This window comes from Lepeophtheirus salmonis, chromosome 6 (assembly GCF_016086655.4).
Source record: "Lepeophtheirus salmonis chromosome 6, UVic_Lsal_1.4, whole genome shotgun sequence".
Lineage (NCBI taxonomy): Eukaryota > Metazoa > Arthropoda > Copepoda > Siphonostomatoida > Caligidae > Lepeophtheirus > Lepeophtheirus salmonis.
In genome coordinates this window covers 52,534,643-52,560,354 of record NC_052136.2, presented here as the reverse complement: position 1 = coordinate 52,560,354, position 25,712 = coordinate 52,534,643, and positions in this window count along the sequence as shown.

The following is a 25,712-nucleotide window of genomic DNA, read 5'->3' as shown; positions in this document are numbered from 1 at the left end:
ATCTTATGATAATAAAAACGATAGTAAGCTTACTCAGCATATTTCCAAATATTACTTATGATAATTCCTATGTCTATCTAACAAAATATAAATTTAATAAACTTGGTCATTGTTGATAAATACATTTAAGCATGGAGCTAATGAGCAAGAGAATCAAATAATATAAGTCATTATATTATGTATAAAATGTTTCATAAGTTTTAAAAAATCATATTTTTTAATGGTGTATGAGTAATGTAAAAAAAAAAATCAAGGTGTTGTAACTTTGTGTAGTTTATAATTAAACTAATATTTATACAGGACGTGAATAATCACAACTAGGACATATACAGTGTTGATCTTATCTAGTGGAACAGATTTTATTATTTTCATTCTGGAATAATGTTGGTGCAAAACCACGGAAGAGGACAGCAAGATATTTTATTTTTGAAAAGAGCAAGTTGAGACGGTTGGAGCAAAGAGTATTCTAAATTTTCTAAAGTTTTGCTAATTAATGATTAAAAAATTTTAAACGTTGATAAAACTGTGAACATGCAGAACAGGCACTGCATTACAACCGAACATCCAGACAATGTCTCAGCTTCATTGAGACATGCCTTTGGAATATAAAAATCAAGCTGCAACCATGGTTTCGGGCATTTCGGACTCTGCCCTTCCATTTTTTGGGGAAAGGAAGGAATGGCTCAAAACAGATGCTTACATCAAACTTCTGAATAAGAAAGTGCTATCTTGGGACAAAGAAAAGTTCAGGGACAGCTTTGTTTTCATTCAAGATGGCACTTGCACCACTAAGAACCAGGCCTTTCTGAGAGATAACTTTCTGAACTTGCGGGACCTCAACATGTAGCAGACCTTCATCTCTGGACCCTAACCCCTTGGACTACTCTCTCTGCTAGAAAGTGTATGCCTTCTTCTCACAGGAGTGTCCATTTTCTAGAAGCTTCCATCAAGATATTAGAGGTTCAGGACTATTATTGAGGCAATTATTAGAAATAAATCATTTAGTGCATAACTAATTTTTCTCTCCGGATTGTAACTCCAGTGAAGGATCGTTTGGAGTCAGAACACTGAAAGTTATCATTATATATTACGACATCATCGACTTTTCAAAGTGAATATTCCTACTTTAATTATATACCAGTGATTTTTGAATGTTCCTATTATCATTTCCAAAAGAAATCAATCCAAATACAATTCATCTAAAGGTCCTTTTATCGTAGAATCATTATTCATTCTGAACGGTTTTTTTTCCTTTTTTGTGGGATGAAAATTTCATTATTTTGACATTTAAAACGGGCATTTTTTTAAAGCAGAATACAGAACATAAATATCATACTAAAAGGACTGAACTTTCCACAAAAAAATCTTATCAGTGGCATTAGACTTACAAAAATTAATGAGCTTTGATATCATCAAGTTTAATTAGGTTATAAAGTAAAATATCATGTTATAAGTATAGTAAAAACCATTTTAAATTTAAGTTCCAATATAAATTTGCCTTTAAAATAGATTATATTTTTTTATTTTTCATTTATTGATATATGTGATTCCATAGTTTAATTTAATTTTTAAATAATTTGATAATAATGTTTCAATGTTTGTTGTACTACGTATACATACAATATAAATATACCGTGAAAGTAAGTAATGAGTCTTTTTTTAAAGAATAATATATTTTATTAATCATTTTCATTAATGATCATTATATAAACACAACATAGTAGTATGTACTTTCAATCCTATAGTTATTTAAGTAACTTTTTGGTTAAGTGAGAGAGAAAATATATTTTCAGCCAACGATTATCTCTTCATTTTTCTATTTACTTCTTAGACCATAATGTACTATAATTTTGATGAGGAAAAAATATATTTATTGATGACGTCATATTCACGCAACCTTAAAATTCTATCTTCCTATTATTCTACTTCGATACAAAAGTAGTAGACAAAGAGGCCCCTCTATTTCTACCACACTCATATTCACAATCAGGGGACCTATACTAGGATGATTTTTATTTCATTTCGTTAAGATATGCAAACAAAACCTCTAATTTTCAAAGAAGAATTGTATTCAAATTTCATAAATGATATCAATTATTCCAGTATATGAAAAAGCTTCCCTCCCCTTCTTTGAAGATTTTAAATTCATTTCTTATAACATATGTATAACAATTTGTCTAAAATTAAACACTTCTTTAAATGGTGCACTTTTGTCCGATTTTTTTTTTTATTCCCATGTTTAACACAAATAATTTAATGTCAACAATTGTCTAAAGAAACTTTAGTCAGAAAGTAAGAACAGTATGTCAAAACTTGATGGTGGTATTAAAAATATCCGTTTAGAGTAAAAAAGAATATATTTTTGGTTGGAATAAAATTAAATTTGGCTGATAAAATCATTAGGCAATATTGAATTTTTTTGATGCAATAATTTTCGATGATTACATCATACATCAGTATAAAAGGGCTCAGAAAACGCTACAGGATGTTAATTGAAATTCAATATCCGAAATGTTGTCTCTTTGGAGACCAGGTCCAAGACTGTTGGCATCATAGAGGGTAGATCCAGCCAAGGAGACGTTGCACAAATGTTACAAATTCCTCTTAGGACCATTGAGAATTGGTGTAAGAAAAAAAGGATGGCCAAACCCTTGCAAATTAGAAGGGTAGAGGAAGGAAGAAAAAAATTAGCAAAGTTATCAAACTGGAGATTTCAAAATCTTTGACCAAAATGAGGCAATCCACAAGTAAACTTGCAGCAAGATGGACTTCAAAGGGCTATCCAATATATCCAAGTAATCTGTCAACAACTACCTGAGGCACTCTTTGAATGCTTTCCCATGAAACATCGCCTGCACCCCAAACTTTCAGAAAACCAAGGGGAAGGGCCGGCACTGAAACACTGGACTGCAGAAGACTGGAAATGTATCTTCTTATGGGATGAAAGTCCATTTGAGCTATTTTATGCCCCAAACAGATCGGGGTTGGGCAAGAGATAACGGAGATGTGGAACCCACTCCAACTGTGAAATTTCCTTTGAAAATTCAGGTTTGGGCCGTTATCAGCCACCGGGTATTATCAGATCTTCAACTGATTCCACGTAACCAAACTGTGAGTGCCGAGTACTACGTAACGGAGATCCCTAGCAAGTCTCTGATGTCAGCTTTGTCTCGTACTGAAGAAACTGGACCTCCTTTGAAGAGGAAAATGTTGTCTGACACATAAAGAGCCTTCTTCCAGCAAGATGGTACCAGTGTTCACCCCTCCAAAAAGGAACAAAAGTTGTGCTCAGACAACTTGGATTCCTGTCAATAGTCCTGATGTGTCTCCCATTAAAAATTTGTGAGGCTTGGTCCTGCGGGAACTCAATGAAAATACGCCAACAACTGCAGAGGATGAATTTTTTAAAAAACTGACAAAAGCCTGGGAATAAATTTCTCCAAATACTTTAAATAATCTATATGAAGGGATGCCAAAACGCATAAAAAAATGTAATAAACTCAAGGTCATCATATTGGGAAGGAAATAATTTTTTTCGTCAAAAAATAACACTTATTTAAGTTATTTCATGATTTTTTTAATAAACCACCATCAATTTTTGGAAATACTGTAAAGTCAACCGAGAAATAAGAGCATCATAACAAAAAACATAGAAAAACGTAGAGATGCAATTCTGGATATATCTGTACATCGAAAATTAACATTAGATATCTCCAAAGTGTTAGGCTGTAACATCTGTATAGTGTACTAGATGACCGCAAAAGGCACACCAAAAGCTTCCACAAGGTCAAGATCAAGCCCGGAGAGTCTAAAAGAATTGGGTGAGGCAGTTAAAGTTATCCATGCATTCAGAAATTGCAAGGTAACTTGTGAATTAGACAGCAGCCGGGCCACCAATCTCCACTTGGTTAAGCAAGACTTAAACATTAATACCTAAAAGAGAATTCGGTTTGAAGCCTTTGGATCGACTAAAGTGTATGACTCAGTGTAACGTTCCTCTCAAAAAGCATGAAAATCTAGACTCTTGGCCTTTCCTCAAATATGTCTATTCTCCCCTCCTGGATTTTAGTATTTTTTGGGCATCTCAAAGGGAATTTTTTGTGAGTCCAATACAAAACCAAGGACCAACTAAAAGTCACTATCATAATTTTTTAAGGCAACCTAGAACCTAACTTTGTAGAGAACTGCTATGCAAAGTTCTACACCAGGCTATAACTGGCCATTAAACGAAAAAGTGTCTATATGGATTGATAATGTAAATAAATTTTCCAAATTTTTAAAATATATCAATTTTTCTAACTTTCTAAAAGGTTTGCCTTTTATATGGATGAGCCTGTATTTGCCATTATGGCGTCTGTATGAACTAAAGTATTTTAATTAGACATTTTATTTAAACTAAATTAATAGTTTTAGTCTTAAATGTAAGTTATAGTACCATTTTATTAAGTTAGTAAATTATGTATTTGAAAATATTGATATTTTTTGTGCAAACAATAAAAAATGTCTTAAAATTATTTAATTAATACTATGGCCATATTGTCAGTGTTTGACCTAACTTCAGGGAAAGCTTCAGATGAAGAGAATTTTTTTTTCCCCCTGTTCAGTATTGACAGTTTTTCCAGATTTATTCAGATGAGAACCATAAGTGTTATGGGGTAAAATTATACCAGATAAGTCATGACTTAATTTTGCCATCCTGGTTAAGTGCGGAGTGTGGAACAGCTTTTACTCTATGTATCGAAGTATCAAGAAATAGCTCTTTAAACAACCTGACAGAACAATGAAATGGCTTTATATTCCTTTGAGCCTCCTAAAAAAATTATATTGCCATCTATAATATTTGATACTAAAACATAATTGATTTAAGTGATCATATTAGGCAGTTTAATAGTCATGTGTAGATTATTAGTTGGTTATATTATATTTGGTAACGTCTCATTTGAGGAAAAAAAAACTGCTTCAAAAAATATTATTCCGAATCACTTCCTTCTTTATGTTGACATTTTGTGATTTTGAGATATAAACTCAGCAGAAATAAAGCAAATTTATTTGGTACAAGTTTCGACTTCCATCCTGATCACCATCAATTTCAACAATCAAAATAGGTTTTCTTTTTATTGATCCCAGTATGAATAGGTTCCTTATGTCACAAGCATGTTTAAAGACAGTTGAGGAATCATGTTTTCCACTTCTGACTCTAATAAAGGTTTTTCCTGAATAGGAGACTTTTCATGTTCCAAGACCTTACACTGAGCATAAACCGATGGAATAAGTTTATGGCTTGTACTAATTGCAAAATTATGATCTGGTAGTCTGACTGTATATTTAAGACTCAATAGAATTGGAACCTAAAGATTTGCTGCTGCAAGGCCAAATGGTACTCTAGAGTATCATCGTTAGAGAAATAATTAATAGCGTCAGGCTCAAATAGTTGATCAAGGTCCTTCATATTATCATTGAAAGATTTTTGCGAACATTCTGTCAATATTGCTTTTCCTCAAGATGTTCTCAGGTCTAAAATATTAATTATTATAATACTAATAATTCGAGTTATTTGATTTTTTTTTTAATGAAATGAAATATATTTGAATGATATTTATAATGTTAAGTGTCTTAATTTAAAAAAATATATATTTTACTTAATGAATGAATTTAAAGTTACCTCAAAAGTTTCACCTGCACTGTGTTGATCATGATGCTCTAGTGTATTTGCTCTTCAAAAAAATATTCTTAGATAAGTAGAACTTCTTGACAAACGAAAACCCATTGACTAAAGTTCATTATTCAAAGAATTTGAACACTTCGAATCATTTCCGTTCTCCGTTTCTCATCAGCTGAAGATGAAGAACTGACTATATCCAATATGGTCAATAATAACTGAGGGTGATCTATTTCCAATCTTGGTCTACCTTGAACTCCTCTATTGATAGATTTTAGAGTGGCAGCAGCTTCTGAGTTACTCTCACAGAGATTTTGAATGTCATTTTTTACTTTTATCCTTCTGTTTCTTTACCATTGAGCATCTGATTGCAGTCTTTCCAATTTTTTTCTTATTTTTTTCATTTTCATTATATTGCTCTTTCATTTTTTTTTCACTGACCATCGAGAATCTTGAATTTCTTAGTCGTTTAAGACTAGAAATTTGTTCATTAATCTGTTTTATTTCCGATTTCCAATTTTATTTTGTAGGGACTACAATTAGAATTGATATGAAATTACCTCGTCAGATCGTTGGACAGATTTCAATTCTATATTTTTATCTTCTTGAACTAGCAATGAATTAGCACAAAATTGAGATTTGAAATTCATTTTCTTTTTCTTGATACAAGCAAATTTAATTTAAAAATCAGACATTTTCTGTACCACAATTTCACGATCATACTTGACTTCATTCCAAAACCCCTGAGCACCTTCAAATTGTGTTTTCTTACTTTGGTGAGGATGGGTATGTCTAAAGGCTTTTCAAATTTATTATATTTTGTATAATTGTCGTCTCTCTTATTCATGATGGCTTCATAGATAACTCTCTATTGATGGCTTGTAAACAAAATAAATTGCTATATTATATACTTTTATGTTATATAAAATTATGTAGTTTTAAAATGTTAATAACTAGTTTATAAATTATAACTCGCAAGGCGTTTTTTTACTCTTTTCATTTATCTCTACCATTAATTGTTTATATAATGATAATACGACATCGTTATTTTTCAAATCCCCCTTCCCCTAGTCGACAAACATCTACTTTTAATGTATCCCTCCCTCCCCCTACCTTCTGACGTAGTGTATGGATGACCCACAGCAAGTTTACTCACGCACAGAAACAATATGTTGACCCAGAAGAGCCATGATGTTCTTGCAACTCTTTTTGAATAGCGTTATAGTGTACTAATTCAAATCAATTAGGTATATAGAAACGAGTGATTAGAGAATGCTAGAAAATGAAAGCCAAAATTTTCCAAAAATTACAAAGCGGAGATTCTTATTGTATTTATTTTGATAATAGAATATTAAGAGGAGAAGAATATCATGTAGTTCTAAAACAAACCCAATTTTGAAATTAAACGTGGGTTTTTAAAATGTTCAAATGGTTGTGTCAAGGCTAAATACAATGAACTGCATAAATTAATTGTTGATAAAGATGTCTGAAAAAATATTCGCATCATAATCTGCAACACGACAGTAGTAAATGCTTGGTAAAATAAATACGTTTGTTAAGCGTATACAAGACAATTTCATATGCCAAGGCCTTTAGAGACATCAATACACTACAATCTTGATAACCTTTTGAAAACATTTAATGCATTTTCTAATTCACGAGCCATCTAAAAGGCCTGAATTGAGTTACTCATTTATTGAAAATGTAAAAATGAAGAACGAGTCTTTTCGAAAAGATTATAACTAAATTACAATGGATGATATTAACAGAGGCAAAGACCTGGATGGCAAGATGATATCAAGTACTAATTTGAATTATGTTAGACATATCGTCATTATAAAATAACTTCCCATTAGTTCCAAATCAAGTGGAAGAAGCTTCTGAGCATACATCAGACACAATGGAATTCACGTATGATCTAACATAAATACATGTTGAAGTTTGATTTGATCAAGTTGATCACTTTTCCTTTTTCTTCTTATTATTAATAATAATAATAATCTAGAATATAATCAGTAGATATTTGATCTTTAAATACTTAACATTGGTGACCCTGGCGTGATTCGAAAAATGCCCGAAAGCAAACTTAACCACCTGTGTCTCCCAAAAAACAAGCATGGTCGATTAAAACGCAAAAGAGGTGAATTTAAAAATGGCCGTTGCGGAACTCCACTTTCCTAGGTTCCGTTCTTCGGATGGTGAGAACTTGTTCCGGAGAAGTGAACTTGATTTTAGGTTTAGGGGGATTTGCCATAACAAGGTTAAATACAGTCTTATAGCTCCATTTCTACAAGACCATTATTACCTATTCAACAAGAAAATGTATTTTAATAATCCATGCGTCATTTCAGAAATATCAGAGGCCCAATGGGTTCAATCTCAATACCCTGAAGTTTTAGATAGTAAAAAATTCGCTGAATCTTACCAAGCTCATGGAGTTGAGCATCACATCGAAACTAAGGGCCCTCCCTGCTTTGCAAAATCCCGTAAACTGGATGGTGTGAAACTTGAATTTTGTTAAAAAAAAATTGATGGACTTCTGTAAAGGATAATAATTCGTCCATCTTCTTCAAACTTTTCATCAGCGATTTATGTAGTACCTAAAGCCAAAGGAGGCTGGCGAGTTTATGGTGATAATTGTCAATTAAATAACATGACAGATCTAAATCGATATCCTTTCCCAAATTTAAGGGATTATTTGGCCAACCTAAGAGGGATGAATTCTTTTAGTAAAATAGACTTGCACAGAGCTTACAATCAAATACACATGAGGGAAGACTCCGTCAGTAAAACAGCTATCATTACGTCATTTGGGTTGTTTAAGGGGAATTAAAAATGTCTTGATCATATATTGATTGCTTCTCCGACAAGGTATGAACATTGGCAGTCCATAAACATAGTTTTGTTGCAGCTAAAAACCCCAGCTTGCTACTTTTTCTTGAAAAATGCGAGTTTTTCAGGGACTCTGTTGGGTTCCTTGGACATTCTATTTCACCTGAGGGTTTTAAATCTCTTAAATCGAAAGGTGAAGCTTTTGCAAGAATTTCATCTCCAAAATCGAAAGATGATTTATAGAGATTTTTAGGCGTGGCTCAATTCTATTCACTATTCATCAAAAATTTGTCAAAATGGACAGTGATGTTATATCCACTTTTAAAGAAAAAAATTTAAATTCATATGGAAAGATAAATGTGAAAGAGCTTTTCAAGGTATAAAACACAGCTTATCCTCAAGTACTCAACTCGTTACCTTTAGCCCTTATAACAGATGTGCCTGATACTGGAATAGGAGCTGTTTTGGAACAGAAAGTCAATGGGGGCTGACACCCACTAGCATTTTGGTCTAAAGCCTTAACTAAAACGCAAAAGAAATATTCTATTTTTGATAGGGAATTACTTAGTATTAAGGGAAGCATTTAACATTTTCTGTGGGCATTGGATGGACAAAATTTTAGAGAATTCACAGATCATGAGCCTTTAGTGTCCGCGATAGACATCCGCAATCCCTTCTGGACTCCAATATAATTCCGTTCATCTGCGAATGAAGCAGAGTTTAATTGCAGGATTGCGCATGTTTTAGGAAAATTAGACCCCACCGCGGATATTCTTTCGAGAAATGACAAAAACATCAAATTAAATCCGAATTTTCTTCTAAATGTTATTCACGATCAAATACTCCATGACCCTAAATTGTTAAATTTTAATGTTAAACCTTACCTCAAGTGGGTTTCAGGAACTTACTCGCAGCTTCTCTAACTAAGACTTAATTCGTGCCGTAGTGTCCTTTCCAGAACTTCCCCGACGAACTATGCATTCAAACCACAAAATTAATAATCGGGTATTCAAAGAAACTTTAAGAATGGTATCACTTTTATACGCTTGGCCTAAATTACGTTCTGATATTTAAAAATTACTGAAGAATGCATCGAATGCCAACAAACGAAGCCATTTAGAACATCTAAGCCCACTTCCTCTTTCGATCTACCATCAGCGAGACAGGCCTTCATCCACATTAATATAGTTGCCCTGTTCACACTCGTTAAAGGACAGCGCTATGCCCTGACTATAATGGATCGGTATACGAGGTGGCTGTAAGTGATCCCAATTCCAAATATCACCTCTACTACAGTGGCCGGAGCTTTCTTGGACGGTTGAATATCAAGATTTGGAGTACTTGACATCATTGTGTGAGACAGGTGGGACACAATTTACCAGTGCTATTTGGACGTGTGTTTGCAGGCACTTGGAATCGCGAATAGGACGACCACATCATCCTTAATCAAACGGGCTTATTGAACAGTTCTACAGATCCCTAAAACTGGGATAATTGCACGGATACTAGAAGAGATTTTTTTTTTGATGAATGCTCTGTTGTTGTTTTATGGGGTAATTCAGTACCAATGGATCAAGGATCTAAATATTAGCCCTTCCAGTAACTAGTCGCTCGGGATTTTTGGCTTCAGGCTTTTTCAATTTGTTTCTTATTCTTAAGACAAATGCCGATGTGGCACACTTCTTCGAGACGAGGGAGAAGGTGGCTCACGTTCCCCCACGAGTAACTCAGAGAGAAACCTTCCACGTTAAATTGGACTTAGGTGCCAAAGTCAACACTGTCCCCCAATATAGACTCCATCCTGCTATTGGAATGGTCAGGATCCTACCAGAATCTCCAACTGTGCGCTGTACAAGATCCATTTTATAAATTAATTACTGTTGTTTATATTACTTGATTATCTTTTGTTTATTTTCTTTTGTACTAGACGATAAAAAAAAAGGGTTTTTATATACGTCTAAGGGGGGAGTTCTGTTGAAATTTGATTTGATTAATTTGATCACTTCTCCTTTTTCTTAATATTACTAATCTAGAATATAATTAGTAGATATTTGAATATTAAATTCTTTACATATACTTACCAGTATCTACACAGATTATTAGTTTTAGGCTCAAAATTACAATAAATCAACTTTTATGGAATTGTTGACCTCATTTTGCAAGATTTTGTGTGATATAGTAATAAAGAGCCTGAAAACCAGACTGTAAATGTGGTTTATCGATTAATGACATTCCCAGATCAAACCAAAATGTAGAATATGCACTTAAATTTCTGCAGGAGATACATTAAAGCTCAATAAAAGAAAATGTTTAAATTTGAAGTTTACAGGAAAAATAGACTAATTTAATTTTTGTTAATCTGAGTAATTTTTTTTTTGATTTATTCAAAAAATCTTTAAATTATAAGTATTTATACTCTTACAGAAGTATATATTTGAAATTACAGATTTTTACAAACCTTTACATCACGGGAAGGGGGACTTTTTATTTTTATACAGTGTTCTTCAACTACACATAAAAGTTCCTCGTTTGTGTGTCGTTTCACATAAAATATAATGGCATAACCCTAGCTTGCACATTTCTTGCAAATGGAGTGGCTTGCAATTGGAACCAACTAATTTTGCCGTGGAGATAAAGTAATGTATTAAACAATGTATTTAAAGTACCACAATGATAAATGATTTGAACTACATACATTAAAAACCTAATGCTATTGTCATGTGTTTGTGTAATAGTCATTAATTAATAAAAAAATACCATTCTTCAAAAGAACACTCTATTATTTTACCTATATCGAATGAAGCACATAGTGTGTTCTATAGTAAATTAGTAAAGCTAAGAGATTAACAACTATACTTCTTTATCAAAATATTGTTTTAAAATAAAATAAATTATGCCATCACATATATCAATATACTAATGATTAAATTTCCATTTTGGCCAAATGTTCTAAATTGATCTTTGACAAATTTGTTTAACAAATAGTTCTACACCCTACATTTCAAATAATACTAGATATTATTTATTGGAGACATAGTTACTTTTTCAATAACTATGAATATAAAAATGGATGCATTGTTACATTTAAAGCCAAATTATGCACTAAGTTTTTATTTATTATATGCTTAGAACTACTTTTATATATATGTATATATACACTTGAGAACCGATCTCATAGAGCTGTGTATTTATATATTAATTTGTTTTTTTATTAGTAAAAAGACAGAACCTTTACAAAAAATCTTTCATTTTGGATTTTAAAATAACTAAATCTTTAAATTAGATGATGGATATGTATGTAAGGAGCAGTTATAGCTTCCACCTATCAAAATTGAGTGCCCTACATATAATTTTTTGTCTGATTTGTACTATAAATCATTTTTATCAAATAACTAATTTTATGGACCGAGCACTTTTTACTTTTCTTTTCTTTTTTTTTCTAGTTGGTCAAAATATGGACTATTTTTTAAAGTAGGACAATTATGGAATAAAAAAATCATGTTATTGATGTTTTAAGGAATTTATCATTGGTCTTTTTGTTGATGTATAAGGTATAACGGTTAGAAATGTTTTCCGTGTTCGGCAATTTTTTGCTATTGAAAATCATGGATGTTTGTATCCGATTTTATATAAAAAAGGAATTTAAGAGCTTCAAAACAATTGAAGTGTTGACATTGTATACAGTGAATCTGTTCTTTTAAAAATTATTTGCTAAAATTAAGTGCTACAAAATCTTTCGAGATGACCAGGAAAATGCCAATGCCAAGTTTCGCTTTGGACGCCCAAGCATGTGTCCAATATATGAAAACTTTGAAGCAGTGAATAAATTGTTATTGAAAATTGTCGAATCAGTATCAGAGAAGTTACTGAGGATATTGACGGTTGGCTCATGCCATAATTTTTTCGAACTTTTTAGGTATGAGACTAGTGCAGCAAAGTTATTTTTCATTCTTAATAGAGTGTGTATTATATTTGCATTCTTCGACAAACAGTTGTCAAATTGTATGAATAAATTTATCTAATTAATGCTTCATAGGCGCTGCCAATTGCACTTTAAGTAGCCAAAATGCATCATTACAATAACAGAATTAGAAATTGGTTGAGTAGGTTTGAAAGAACATAACCGGATCAAATAAAGTAACATAAATCAAATAAATGTTTTAACTATTGCAAGTATCATTGGCTATCTGAAACCATCCCATAAATTTGAATGCAATACCTTTAATTATCATAAATAAGTCAATTATATTTTGAAACTTTCCCCTTAATTCATCTTTGTTCTATATTTTTTTTTTGTATGTTCTCATCACATACATATATATCAATTGTAACATTAGATTGTTCCGAAATGATTGAGACTGCTTCAGTAAGATAAGAAAATATATACAAAAGTTTAAAAAACGTACTCAATCATGTCACATGGTCTCCTTCGGCTCGGATATGGGCGTGGCAATAATTCTCCAACTCCCACAACTGCCTGGAGAGATCGTCATCGTTCAGTAACTTCATGACCCACTGAAAAGTAAACTCAGACATCCCTCTGCTCGCTCCTGTCCCAGAAGAACCAGGACTTGTCCTGTACAAATAGGTGGTACTCCAAAAACTGCTTCCCGTGGTCCTAGAAGAGCTTAATCAGCCCCCTATAGTACTTCACTAACTCATCCTTGTTGCCCTAAGAGAGAAAATGGGGTACCCACACGCTGATGAGTTTTTTGAAGCTCAGATCATCAATGACGATTCTAAAAACCAATGTGGGTGTTAGGAAAGCTCTGCTGAGACCTTTCGAACGCTCAATCGTAGTTTCTTGACTTGAGCATTGTTGTTTGGTGTCCTTGTTCAGTGACGAATGGAGAAACATGTGCAAATGTGTATTGTAGGCATGAACTATTTATGGAATCTTTTGCCACCATAAAATTCATGAGAAAATCGATGTTGGTAGATTTTTGTAGCTAACTCTTCTCCTTTCACTTCAAACGAACATGTCTCAATCATTGTGAAACAGGTTAATATAAAACAATACATGTATGTATGAAATATTTTACAAATATATGTAAACACCTTTTGAAATGTACGAACAAGGTGGAAGAGTCATTCTTTTTGATTTACCGTTATTAATTGGCAATTAAACATTTCTAGAATTAAAATTTATCATAATTGAGCCTATTTATAGGGCCAAATTAGATATCATAGATTTTTATCAAGGACTTATGAGACACATTTTTGTAATTTGAAGGATTCCGACTGATTAAATTGGCAGCAATTTTGTGATGTAGCTAAAAAATCAATGAATATGGTTACCTCACTCTTCATAAGATACAATTTTAAGATATTTTATGAAGAATATTATATGGATTCTGCAACTCTTATCTCATCCAAGACACTACCTAAATTTAATTTATAATACCCCTCTTCAGTTCTATCCTTTACGAGTCAACCTCTAGAAGGAGCAACATCTACATAAGTTTAGTATAAAATTATGTATCCATATTTTTTCTTATTATCTACCCTTAACTTATTAATGAAGTAATTTTTCATCAATAGAAGATTTCCACTGACGTCATAAATTGCATCATAATTGAAGGAGAAGCCATTTTTGGGACTCCAAGTGATATTTTTACTTCATAAAATAGACAAATTTCCTATAAATCTGTATGAAACTTCATCCAATGGCTTTACGAATGTAAAAAGACTTAACATCTGCATTGAATACTTCTTTACATATAAAAATGATTAACAAAGATGTTTGAATTAAATCAAAGTAATGGAAATTAAAAATCTATAAAAATGGCTAGATTTGTGGAGCTATTATTATTTTTTGAGTACTTAGGGACGAGTAAAGTTAGGGAATATATATTTTTTCACATTGTAATAGTTAATTTGGATATTTACAATTTGGAAATTACATTGTATGACGTTGTTGCAGCATATTTAATAAAACATTTTATGATCATATATATAATAAAAATAAGTAATAGATGGATAAACATTTTATTGGAAGTTAACATAAAATCCATATATTTGTTGTTCCCATGTTTCCATCTAATATTTCCCTAATTTTCTTAATAAAAAAGAAAAAATGGGTTTAATTTTTATATAATTGATGGTTTAGGCCCAAAGAATAGACGACACCAACAATCATGAGCTCAATTAAAAATGGTCTATAATAAACTAAATCAACATTGAAAGAATAAAATAGTCAATACCATATACAACTTATTTTTTCTTTTTCTTTTCTTATTTATCGACTCCAGTCTTTAACGACATGAGTTTGACATAAGCCCACAAAACACCACCTTATTGAAATGTTGTACCAACTTTTTGGTTATCTACACAATATCGATTATTCCTTCATTTTTAGGCTGGGGAAAAAGTAATTTCTTATTTCCCGCACCTTTGTTTAACTAAGTATATATTATTGGTTACATCAGATCATAAGATAAAGTGTTATCAAAAGTGTGAGTGTATAATACAAACTTTATTTAACAGTGTTGCGCTTGGTCAGTTCAGTCGTGAATTATCATGCATTGAGTATAAAAATATCCAAGGAAGAAATTCACCATACTTTACAATTTTTACAAGCGTATCGAAAGAGACCAAAATAATCATCAATGTTACATGACCAATACTCTTTTGGTTCGTGTGCTTTAACAAAAAAAAATCCGCTCAATTCTGCTCTCTACTATGAACAACTCGTTTTTTGAAATTGAAAACCGAACAGAAGTAGCCAGCATTGTAGAATAGGAGACAACAAGACATCATCAAAACAACACTTGATCACACACATCTTTGAGGACTGCCAGAAGCTCTGGGAGCTCGTTTTGAACGTTCTTATGGATCCACCTAACTGTTCAGACCTGGAACCAAGTGACTACCATCTGGTCTTGTCAATGAACAACGCGCTTGGGGGAACAATATAGACCTGTGCAAATCAGTAGTCTAAGTTTTTTTGCCTTTTGGAAGAAGGGTATTTTAAAGTTGGACTCTTGTTTGCAAAAATATAAAGAACAGAACGGGGCATAATTGGCTTAAATTGGAGGATTGTAACACTTCTTACAGAGTATTGAAATAAAGCGAAAAATACAAAATTACCTAATGATGATGATGAATAATTGAATGATGATGAATGATGAATGAACTCCACCATTGCCTTTAAGTTTTATCGTATCAATAATATGTGCCAATCTGATGTGATCTTAAAAACATTTAAATGTGTGCATATTTTTTTTTTATATTAACAGAAGAAGTGCCTTGCATTGAGACAATACTTAAGATCCAATATGTCGTTATCAACATTTTCATTGTTACTTTAAATTGAAAATGTCAACATTTTTTTTTTTTTGCAAAATTAGCATATAATGCAGAAACATAAGAAGAACCCCTCAGACATTTTCATTATTTAACACTCAAAAGCCAGTGAATATATTTAATACTAAACGGTAAAATTGTCAAAAACGACACTTATAACTTTTATTTTTTTATGAATGTAATGCTATTAAAGTTTCTAATTGATTTTTCCATTGATTTCAATAGGCTAACAAACATCATAGATCAATTACTGATAAACTCTAGACCAAACAATATCACTTCATAATATCTATTAGAAAAATATAGACCGACAAAAAAGAATGGAAAACTCATTTTCGACAACTTTGCTGTTAGAGGTAATCTTGGAAATATCTTCAACATCTACAAAATTAATCATACTACATTTTATTAATATTAATTGGTCAGAGTAAGTTCAATTTGATATGTACAATGGTTAATCTCAAAAAAATTATATTGAAATCTGCAAAATGTCGAAAACAACACCTGCACCTACATAACCTCAGTGAAATTTCATCATTTTTTTATTTGAACTTTCTTGTTAAAGGCCCCTTAAAGATCTAAAAAAATTCATAAGTAAACAAAAAGCTAGTATAGAAAACAAATAAAAAAACAAAACTGTATTTTTAGTATTAATTAGTGATGCTTTTGGTTTTTGCAAACAAGGCATTAAAGTACATTAAACTAATTTGGACGAATAAAATTTAAGTGAATATGCATTCAACAAAAAAAAAAGAAAAACACGTAAATTCTACAGATCTGATAAAATTGTATCATGTTTCTTCTACGAGCCAATAATAATTTTAAAATTTTTTAATATGTTCTCATAAAATTATTATGAAAATATTTTTTTTTGCAACATACATCTTGATATTAAAAAATTGCAACAAAAGTTACAGGAACCTTAGTAACAGTACATACAAAATATGCCTGTCTGTTTGGCCTATGAAAACAGACTTGGATAATGATAACATAGAATTGATCATAAATTAAATAGAAATAAAACAAAGGTTCATGCAATATGAACCACAGTTGATACTCACATACTTTTTATGAAATAAGTATATTTTGTCTACCGTATGCGTCAGAAATCGCGGTACACTTTTATACAGATAATAACGTTTAAATTTTGTGCGTTTCATAAAAAAGGAAAAATAACAAAAAAATGTTTCATTTTATTTCTTTATTGAAGAAATAAAATCAGCTTTAGGTCTTTCTGGAATTCCGAAATAAAGAAAGGGAAAAACTTCGTCAAAAAAATCGATGCAAGCATCACATCCGATGAAACCCCCTCCGTAATGGCACGTAACTTCTGAATAAGAAGGACCACTATAAGCACCCCCAAGAAGATCTACATCGAAAATGAATCCTCTGTCGATCATTACAGGTCGGGAAGACCAAAATCGGTCAATAGAAAGTGTCTAATAAGGAGTGTGACGGTGAAAATAGACGCCAACCCTCGTAACATCACCCACCAAATGACCAGGAACCTCATTGCGCACGAAACGGCTATCCAGTACATTATTAAGGAGGATTTTGGGCCTCAAGTCTTGGGCCGTCATAAAAGTTCAGGGTTTCACAGATTTACACAGTTAAAAAAGACTGGAACGATTGAAGATCCTCCTTGTCAAATTGAAGAAACTCAACAGGAAAGTTATCATTTTTTCGTATGAAAAAATTTCCACATTTTACCCTGTCAGCAACTTCCCCGATCTTAGGTACATCGCCAAGAACACACAAGCGCCTCTCCCGAATTTAAATTTACCAGGCGTTCGAAACACCCAGCCAATGCCATGATGTTCGGTGTCTTTGGATAAGACTGTAAGGTGCTTCTAGCGGTGTGGATAAAATTATCTTGGCCAAAAAGGTGTTTTTCCTCCACTCAATACAACCTACAGCATTTGAAATTGGGTAAGGAAACAGGATGGAGCCCCTTCCCACACTTCCAAAATCAATCAAAAATTTTACCAACAAATTGGGGCCGGTGGATTTAGGTCCAAGGCGATATGGCCACCCCACTACCCCAACCTGAACTCACTTTACTATTGCGTGTGGAGCACCGTGGAGAGGAAGGCGTATGCCCGCTACCACAGCAGCGTGGAGGTCATGAAGGCCAAAAAGAGGAGGAATTGGCTAACATTCCGGAAGAAACCCTCATGAAAGTCATCTCTTTTTTAATATTTTTTTTGTATGATTAATATTAAGCCTAGTTTTCTCTTTCTTTCTAATTAAGTAAAAAGTGTACAATGACCTATGTCGCATACAGTACATAAAACACTTGAGTAATTTGTTCACGACTGACTTACTCAAAATATAAGTAAATCAAAAATCATCCAAAAAATTACTGTTAATCTTCAAAAAACAGTTTTTATATCATATTTCAAGGAAAAATTAATCTTTATATTAGTAATTGTCGTAATGCTTATATATCAATTTTATGCATGGTATAGTTTTTGTTTATGTTTGAGTCTTGTTGTAGCCATCAACAATTGAATCTTTCTCCTGTTTCCCCAAATCAATCTAAATACATGTTACTTTAACCATTTAGAGTAAAAATTTTAGATACAAAAAGTGCCTTGTACTGATAAGACCGGTCTTTATTTGAACTGTATCAAAAAATTTATGCGCGTAGGTGTATATTTGATCCATATCTAATCAATATGTTTGAAATTAATGTATATGATATAAATTTCATATATTTTCTGCTAATCTATGTATGACATCAAAATGCACAATTCAAATATGAATTTGATGGGTTAATTATTATTAAATTAATAAAATATAATTTTTATTCAAAAATGTACTTGAAATTAATTTTGTATATCTATCTATTTATAGCTTTTTTTTAACAAAACTCTGACAGGTATTTCCAGGAATTTTTACAACTTATATTTATATACGTTTTATTTTGCTTTATAGAGAAGGAAAGATGATAATTCCAAGTTATATTTTTCATCGTAGATTATAAAATAATCCATCTTATTTCTGTATGTACATATGTAAGTTATAAAATATACATAAGAGTCCATCATTTGTCATATTATAATCCATCAAATCTCTCTCATTTTCCCCTCCCTCATTCTGTCCTCATTCATATCTACAAAAGTTTGTTCCTACATAAAGAATATTATGTTTCAGTAACTAAATGCTCCTCTCTTTTTAATATTGAATAAACATTATGTCGACCATTAGTTATTCAAAAGTATGTGTGAAATATTTATCAAGTTATGAACTGCAATTTTTATTATTGATACACGGTCCGGGACCAACTTTTTCTGTAGTTTGATCCTAAATAGTATTTTTAAGGTATTAATATTTTCATACCAGTTCTGGAAACTATAATAAATATCGGTATTTAAATATTTTTAATACATCTGTTTAGGAAACACATAAAACATTTTTTTCTTTGATTAGTAGAGGGGTGGAAATTAGTTCAGAAATTTATACAACTTATTTAATAACAAACAAATTTGATTAGTGTATTTTTGTATAAAAATACATTTTTGTTTTTTAATAGTGGGACTTTACTTCAGAAATTTAGGGGTTATACATTTGGGGGTTCAATATAGTTATTACGTAATAAACAGTGATTTCCAAATTATATAAAGAAGATTTATTAGTATTTTTGGCTTTTATTTAAATTTATTTAATTTTTTGTATTTTTAATTAGAAAATGTGTATTAGTCCAATTGTTCCATAGTAACAGTCCTGAATAGCTCTCTAAGTTTCCCCTCCAAAACAAGAGAGCTCTCTCTTTTAGGATCTCTATCCCTGTATATCTTATCTATCTTGCCAATTCAGCTATTGAGGCTTTTACAATTCATTTTTTCTCTACAAATATTAAGTTTTCTTTTCATTTCCGATATATAACTCTACTGGGAAACCCTTAGCATTTATTTGCATACGAATACATAGCTCCATTTTAATGCATTATTTGGACATCACTATATAAAAAGTTCCGTTCCAATATCAGGTTTAATTCATTTTAGCATACTTTAGATTTTGATTTGCAAATATTTGCCAGGCGAGATTACATCCATTGGGCCAAACAGACACTCATTATCTGACAGTGGATATTTCTTCGTTTGCAGAAATATTGAACAAATATTTTGACAGTTACTTCATGAAGAGTGAAAAGAGACACTGAATTGAACATCATACCTGTTTGACTTCACTGTTAAACATATCATATAAGACTATTGTCAATTTGTTTATTCATTTAAAAACACATATCATCAACATTTGGTCTCAAAAATCGATTGAAATGGAATTTTAAATGAAAACAATATTAACTAGTTTTTCTATGTACCATTCCAGATCTTAATTGTTTGCAAGACTAATTCTAAAAAACTACAATGGTCTTGGACTAGTCCACAACCAAATCGCAGCACTATTTATTTCAGTGAGCGGAAATTTAATTTCCAATAAAATATGCGCAAAGTTTATGGATATGAATATGTTCTTTACTAGGCAATGACTTATGTAATAATAAATGATTCTATATGTGCTTATTTTATGGGGACATTTTATAGATAGACCTTTTTTTAAAATGCACTAATAAATGTCCGTTATTAAAAACCAACCTTTTATAATAAAATTTTATTATTGAACCCGCATCAGAATAGTTTTTTACAACTAAGAATCCAAGTACGCTATTACTCTACTCAGCAAAAGGAATTTTCAATTACGTAACGGTAATTTGCCATTACACGTACAGGATATGATTGAAACTTTTTCTTTGATGAGTATCATAATTAAATTTTTCTATTTTTTTCTACACTAGGTAATTAAAACCACCGTTGTAAAATATAAAGAATGTTTTATTGTTCGTAAGTTTGTTAACTCTTAATGAAAAATGTATTATTATTTTTTTTTTTAATGTCATATGAATAATTGAAATGAAAACAAATAAATAGTTATGAGTCGACCAAATTTATTTTTTTCAATTTTGAGGTAGATTCTAAACCAATTAAAGTAATAAATACCTGCTCCACACAAATCCGTCTATTTCTATCAATTTGTATTTCAATCATTTTAAATTTCAGTATATTTAATACAATATTCACTTTTATAGTTTTTAGTTCATTTTTGATCAAGAAAAACATTCAAAAACTTACATGAATGTAACTTTTTCCGCAATTATTTTTTTTTAATTGATTTAATAAAGGAAAAAAGCAGAAGATTGAATAATTATAAAAATATGTATTATATGCCTTCATAGGACCTAGTTAATCAGCCAGATCAGATGTTAATTTATTCATTAATAATAACAATTAACTAACTTTTACTTTTTCGAATTATTTTATAATTAGTTACTGCTACTGAATTAAACACAAGGAAGGGTTTTGTTATTTGTATATGCTGTTGGAACTTGTATAAGCCAATTGTGCATGTTTTAATCAAAAATGAAATTTTAAAATTTAGAGTAATTAAGATTATGTTTATACAATATTTGAATATTCTTAAATTGGTTGTTGATATATTAACTATATAATTTTTGTCTTTAAAAATAAATAAAATTTTCTTATTGATTAGTAATCTGTGGGCCAATAAACAGTAATTATATATCTAAATACATAATGAATGTATAATTTTGATCAATCAAAATTTAAATAATAGTATAAATGTATAGTTAGTAGTTGAAACACCTGAATTGTACGTAAAAATTGTAGCTTTGACAATCTGTTTATAGAAATTACAACTAGTATACAATGTATACATTTATCAAATTTATATCAAGTTTTCAAATATGAGGAGCAAATAAATCAATATATTTTCAACAAAAATCAAATCCTTAAAGAGGTCAGTGTTCCATATAATAAGAAAATCACTGATTATATATTTTTTTATTTATAAGGAACGAAGGGACATTTATGTTTAATTAAATAAATTATATATAAATCCAATTCCATAATAAAATAGATTGAAGATATGAGACCAATTTGCTGACACGTGAGGAAAAAAGGAAGTAAATTGTATACGGAAGATTTTGGAAACAATATCAGATAATTCACACTTTTTATGAAGAAAAAAAAGTCAATTAACATGAAATAGGAAGTAATATCTGTCTACTTTATGAGCTCCTTAATCTACCCTTTTAAAAAACCAATGAAACACTACATACGTACTGCATTTAGCCCATTCCTTACAAATATATGTACATAGTCATATTTGATTTCATTATACTCAACATATGTACACCACATACATATAATGAAACTTAACTCTTCCTATTTTCTGTTTGAAGGAGTTACTTTTAGGCCATTAACTTAATTTTATTTTTATTCTTTTAACAAAAAATAAAATAAAAACCAACGTTTTGAACATATATAATATGAGGACATTCAAGTATAACCCACTTAAATAAATCACGTGGGATGGGCCTTCTCAAATAACAAAATGTAATGGATAGCTTGATCAAGTTTTATGTCCATTTAGATCAAAACTGACCTTCTTCCCCCAAATCATTTTTTGTAATGTGGATTGAATTAAAGCAGCTGATATTTAGTCTATAGAATACAATAAATGTCTTTTTAAATGAATGGAGGTATTTATCGCATCTTGATAAAAAGAAAAATATCCATAGCGTACTTATTAAAAAAAAAAATAATTTTGAACTATTGCTAACGTATATTCAATACCGGTTTCAAATAAGTTGTATTTGTCCCTATAAGAAGGTTATTAATATTAATGAAAGCAGTAATAAGTAATTATAGTTTGTTTCAAATACAAATGTTCTCTTTAATCTTTTGTCCCTTGATAATTTTTTCTTGTACCTACAACTAACTTTTATTGAAAAATATATGTAAATTTAATTTTTTCCCATACATGCTGCATACGTTAAATTCATTTATGTTTCCTGAATAGCTAAATTTTAATTAATTTTATTTAATTCTTTACAAAATGTATTCTTTGTGCATAAGTTGAGAATTTTTCCCCTCTTGTTGGGAAGAACTCCCAAAGGATTTATGTTTCCAAAATAGAATATTTGAGAGATTGTGTGTCGTCAATTTGCTTAAATTAAGAATTATTTCAGAAAATATCTGTTAAAATAATTTTCTACGCAAGGAAGTGAATTAATAATATGTTTTTGTTTTTATTTTTTAGTTTATTGAACGACCTACGTGACCTCACAATGTAAAAACGCCCATAAAATACTACACTTTTGCTTTTAATTCCAGAAAGGTGTTGGCTTATAATATAAATGAATATACCTTCAAATTGGTTTCTCAGATATATTGAATATGAAGTTGTTTTTGTCATGTGAATAGTATACTTATTTTATATTATATTAATAAGTATTATGAAATAGCTCTTTAAAAAATTTGTTCTTACATGATGAATTTTTTTTTGTCCGAAAGTTATACGTAATTGTATAAATTTTATAAATCAGGGAAACTTGGTAAACTATTTTCAACGTAGTAAAGTGACACTATCATAATTCTATAACTTCAATGTTGAACAATTTGACATCTAACCAAATAATCCAAAATATTTTGTATTGAAAATTATTTTTCTTTTAAGAATGAAAGTATTAAAACTTTGCTTTCTAGATAAATTTGTCATTCACTAGGTGTTTACCAGATTTTTAGTACGCAAACACATGGTTTATTATAAAACTTTTGATATGGCCAGTCAAGAAATTAACTAAAAACATTAATAGCATATAAATCAACTTGATTTTTTTTTATAAAATAGCTTTAAAACTTGCTATTGACATTGTTCTTTCCAAATGTATATTTTGTTATAAAATTTGTATGTTTTTGTCACCACTTTCCTCTATTATTTGATCTAATTATGTATGTAAAACCACCTGAAATGAGCTTAAAAATAAATTAAATTTTATAAATGAGGATATATATTGTTAAAATGTCGTTTAAAATTCATCTTGTGTAAAATAATAATAACTCTTTGATAAAAAAGAAATTATAAAGTCATCAATTATTTTTCTGTTGTTTCATTTTGAATTAAGTAGTTTAATGTTTGATTGATTTTTAGGTACCTCAGAGAGGTACTGATTCAAGACAATTAAGTGAATAGTCTCTATGCTTGAGGAGAAAAAATAAATCATTGAGCTTCTTTGATATTGTCTTTGTATTAATACTTTTTCAGATATAAATAACGGATATAAAGTTTGAAGGAATATTATTTTATCCGTTTTCCTGGATTAAGTAAAGAATTTTGCTATTTAAAATGTTTATTTGTTAGGTTTTCGATATAGATAGTCTTTAATGTAGATATGTATCAACGTTTTTTTCTCGAGTGTGCATAGAGGATTTATAGTATGTAATTTAATATCCCATAACAATTCGGTATTGCATAAATTTTATTTTTGTTTAAGTGATCTGTGATTGAAAAGTTTTTGAGTGGTCTCCCATTAGAAAGTAAATTGAATGGACATTTGATCCCTATAGCGTCTCAAATGACATGCAATTTATTTTGTATTGTTAAAACATTGATTTCCAAACTTTGACAACTCAAAATATGCTTTTGGTGTACCGTGTATGTAATCTCATGGAGCTCTTGACAAAGAATTTTGGAGTATAATAACTCTGAGGAGTTCCGGTTGGAAATATAATTTATATCTTGGGACTTCTCCAGATTTTATACATACGGGAAATCCTGCATTTCACCATAAAATCACACACTAAGATGTGAATGGTATTATGAATTGTAAGCCATTCGTTATTTTCACAAAAGTTCCGAATTTTGAATATATGTGATTTTGAAGCAGGCTAAAATGTAAAATTTCAGGTGTCTCATACTTTCGTAAAAATAATGAAATTGATTCTTGTGACCAAAGAGTTGACTTGTAGCCCCGGGTCAGTTTATGTTTTTTATAATTATACAAGATACAACTTCATCAAAAATCAGTTTGTGAATCCCATCATATTTTATTTCCCAAGTCGGACTAAGTTACATAATTTTTTTAAAGTGGATCCTGCAGGCTCTAATACACACTCTGTGGAGTGTGAATATATCATTGGCTATGACTAGTTACAAATTTATTATTTATTTTTAAAATATAAAAAAAATGTCCCAATATTTTTTACTATCGGACAGGATTTAAATATGTGTTTCCAGGGAAATGAGAACAACCTTTTGGGAAGCAATGTGTTAAGGTTTTACAAAAAAATTCGATAACTGAATTATGAATAAATAATGCAATGAAAAATTATTTAAAAATATTGCAACAAGAAAAAAAAAATTCCATAAGTATTTTCCAAGCAGTCATAGGTACAAAGAACAGTCAAATGACATCCTGCCATCGATGTGATAAATACGTATCTAAATATATGTACAAATTCCCACTAATTGGAATAAATTCTTCAATGGAACGCATTCCAATGAATTTGTTAAATTAATTACATAGGTAAATTGAAAAGTGAAACTTGACTAGCCTTTATTTCCCTGTAAACAACTCTTCTTAAAATCCCCCACATCTATGTATGTATATATTATGACATTTCATTTTTTTCTCGACGGCAAAAATACCTTACCCACGTCAACTTTTTATTAATATTTTTACATATAACCAAAAATATATTGGACTATTAATGTATAATTTATATATTTATTTGTCAAATAACTAGATTAATAAATTTACAACCCAAATAACTATCAAAGAAACATTTTTTTTGGCATCCATGTAGTAAGTCTACTTTAAAAAAAAAACTATTTACCATACTTAAAAATAGGAATAATATAATTTGTAACATTTTTTTAAGCAAAAAAAAAAAAAAAAATGCTTGCAAAAAAATATTATATGTTCGCATGCGTGATCCCTATATTTTCATAACAAATTTTATTATTACAAAGATATTACATTATTTGGCATAATATTTACAGAAAAATACTTTTGCATTTACGGAAGAGAAAGAACGATAGCAAATAATGG